The sequence below is a fragment of the Rosa rugosa genome, chromosome 4, assembly GCF_958449725.1.
Source record: "Rosa rugosa chromosome 4, drRosRugo1.1, whole genome shotgun sequence".
Lineage (NCBI taxonomy): Eukaryota > Viridiplantae > Streptophyta > Magnoliopsida > Rosales > Rosaceae > Rosa > Rosa rugosa.
Window position 1 is genome coordinate 23,498,608 of NC_084823.1, and position 3,470 is coordinate 23,502,077.

General features: G+C 39.8%; 1 long non-coding RNA gene across 2 annotated transcripts; it reads right to left on the reverse strand.

The window, feature by feature from the left end:
* Positions 1 to 222: 222 nt before the first annotated feature.
* On the reverse strand, positions 223 to 2,491 carry LOC133706860 (uncharacterized). 2 transcript variants are annotated; one of them, XR_009844757.1, is made up of 5 exons: positions 1,942 to 2,491; positions 1,710 to 1,852; positions 1,537 to 1,624; positions 1,387 to 1,460; positions 223 to 589 (listed from the first exon to the last, which is right to left on the reverse strand). It is a non-coding gene; the product is annotated as an uncharacterized LOC133706860 (long non-coding RNA). The 2 variants fall into 2 exon arrangements; XR_009844758.1 differs by having other exon boundaries at positions 223 to 601.
* Positions 2,492 to 3,470: the final 979 nt, after the last annotated feature.

Genomic DNA, 3,470 nt, shown 5'->3' on the forward strand with positions numbered 1-3,470 from the left:
TTCCTAGTCAAACTGGGAAAACTTCCATTTCTTCATTTTTCTTCATTTCTGTGCTACTTGTGCCTTCCTTAGCCATTTTTGGACTTTGAGACTCCATTTTACCTGCAAAACACTAACTAAGTTAAATTGATCAAGATAAAGGAAATAACTTAGCAAAATATAGGGTTTAAACATTATAAACGTCGCATTTTATGCTCCTATCACATAGGAGCACGGCCCCCTCCGGAGGTTCACGGTTATCGACACCGTGGGATCCCTAGGAATCTACGCGTCTAGGTCCCATTCACTTTCAGGTCACAAGTACACACATACAAGGGTACAGTATCTCAACATGCAAGTCTAGCCTCGGTTTTCACAATTTGCAATTATCAGTTCTGAAAACACATGTATCACGAGGCATCGACTAATGAACAACCAAAAACGTTCTTGCAGGCAACATACTATCATAGTATAGAATTCCACATATACTGAAAAGCCTCTAACAAGGAAGGGACAGCTCACCCTACCTGGAATTGGAGTGCTCGTCCACATTCGGGTTCGTTCCCGACTTTCGATCATGTGTCCAAATCCAAGTGCACACACTCGAGTCCTTTAACAAAAACTGAATTCGATAAGTATTCAATTCATAACTCATTTGCTTAATTTCTTTATGAGTTATCAATTTAACTTGAATCGATATTTAATGGTAACCATTCCCGAACAATTCACTTAACGTAGTAAGCTCATTCGGGAGATGGTGATCACACTTCTTTCCATGTTAAAATTTTGGTCAACCGGTTTGACCTTATTTTATTTAGCTTGTAAACCTTAAGCGATTAAATAACAACCACCATTCCCAAATAATCCAAATGATATAGCATTTAAATCATTTGGAATATGGTGACCATACTTGACCCATTCACCTTCATTTGTTTAACATTTTTACTTCAAGGAAACAAACGATAATTACCACTCCCGATGGATTACAATTTTGGGATATGGTAGCTTTAAAGTACTTCACTTGTAATTTACTTCATTTATCGGAGTCCAATATCCCAATTCCACTTAATCATATAAAGGTTACGGTTTCCACTACCAATTTCCACTCTCAATTCTCTTAGTTTCCTTATTACTAGCTTCTTAAAGAGCTCACCAAATTAACCATTCTTTGTCCACCTTGCATTACTACCTCTCCAAAATTTATAACAAACTCACTTCTTTAATTAAACAAAGCCAATCCTCAATTTGCAATAAGCTAACTCACATTCGTTCATTCAAGCCAAGTTTCCAACAAAAATCGGTTTCTTATTTAATTAAGCATTAACCATTCAAGCAGCATAACCGGGTTTCATTTCAAAATACAATTACTACACCAAATCCCGTAGCTTGTCAGAGACCAATACTTACCACTTCTTCTTTTCCAAAATAGAAATCAATTCGTAGTAGCTGCATTCCCCCAATCGACAACCGTTTTGGAACACCTAACGAGCATAACAAAAATCAGCAATCCAGCTCCTAACCAAATTCATATCCAAACATGGAGTTCAGGACCCTTACCTTAATCCATTTTCAATGGAGACAGACCCAACACTTCTCTTCTCCAAAACCTTCAAAAATGCAGATCCCTCAAACCTCAAGTCTCCATCTCCACAACAGAACAACAACTTATTTAATTAATCTCAAAGTCCAAACAACAATTAAACTCACTATTCAAAAGCTTGGTTTCTTACCCTATATCAGTTCTGCCGAAACCACAACCACTCCATAACATACGGCTCCTTGCAGTCCTTCTGGATTCTTCATCATCCCAACAAGAACTCAAATCAAAACCAAGACCAGAAGCTTCACTTTCCGATCTGAATTCCATTATTACCTCAAGCCCAGAAAACCCAAGGTTAGAAAACCGACTTCTTTCTGAATTGAAATTCAAATAGCCAACGAACGGGCTAGAGGACGTCTTACCAGAACAAGGGATTAAGTCAGCGGTATACACGGCGGAGCTATGGCGGTCTACGCGCCAGCGGCGGCGCGTGTAGCGCGTACGGTGGCCCTAGTCGGAATCGGAGGTCGGCGTCTCGGGAACAGGTGGGTAGTGAGGCGCTGATTACACCTATGGAGGTAGTTTAGCTCGATTTGGACTGGAGGTTGGAGAACGAAGGCATGCAGAGCTAGCTACGAGTTCCGGCGAGCTCGTACGGTGGTTTTCTTGCTTCAAGACTTAAGGCATGGTCTCCTTAGGGCTTGGTGCTTCATTTTTTGGTAGCGATAGTCAGGATTGATGGCTGGAAATCAGAGGATTAGGTGAGGCAGCAATGTCGCAGATTGGGTGGTCGCGGGTGGAGGCCGGAGGCGGTGCATGTCGACGGCGAGCCTCGGGTTAGGGTCAGTTTTGGGCGCTGCATCGATTGGTGGAGGCGGTGTGGTGAGATGGTGGCCGGAAATGGTGCTTTCCGGTGAGGGCAGAGGGAGTGTGAGAGGAAGAGAGTGTTCGGGGAAAGAGAGAGAGGACGCGGCCGAGAGGGAGAGGAAGGAGAGAATTTAGGGTTTTGGGTTCTTAAGTTCCTATTTATACTTGTGTGTTGTAAAATGTCGAATCTGCCCTTCTGACGAGCTATGCGATTCTCCTAGCTGATTACTTCCGAGTTTTGGACTTGTAACTTTTCTTTTATTCATTTTTCGTCGACAACACCATTTTTAAATCCTCAACTTCACCTTAAGTCCAAAACTCAATTTGCTTAAAGATGAATTCATCTCTTTGTAAAATAACTCCGACAATCTTTTATCTCGTTAACACTTGGCGATCTTTTAGGCCCAAAAGGAAGACTTTGGCCCAAACTCAGATTATAAGGTCCAAATCGTGATCTCGAGACCAAAATAATCTACAAAGTCATTTCCTCCACTTAAATCACCTTGCGGAAAAATCATATTGGCGAAAAATTACCTTCTAAAAATTAAACAAAATTTTCGGGGGCTCACATTGTGCACACTCGAGTCCGAGGTGAAAAGAAGTAACCTCTCTCATTCATGCATTGGGCAAATTTCGAGGGCGAAATTTATTTTAAGGGGGGTAGAGTGTGAGCCCCCGAAAATTTTGTTTAATTTTTTTTAAGGTAATTTTTCGCCAATAAGATTTTTCCACAAGGTAATTTAAGTGAAGGAATTTATTTTGGAAATTATTGATACGCTCAAAGCAAGCATATAATTTAACCCTAGAAATATCATTAGTAGTATAAGCAAGTAGGGATCGTTCTATTCCGGGGATTGAGGGTACACCTGTCAATGTAAGACAATTTAAACAATTAAAATCAAAAAAATATAATATTTACACATATAAACACTATTCACGAATTTAGGGGGGTTTTTAGGTTTTTGGTTTGTTTTTCGAAAATTAAAAATAAGAATTAAAACTAAGTATAAACAAAAACACAAATACAAGAATGAAATGTAAGAAACAAAGATTAAAACCAAGTTCATGATTAAATTCGAATTAA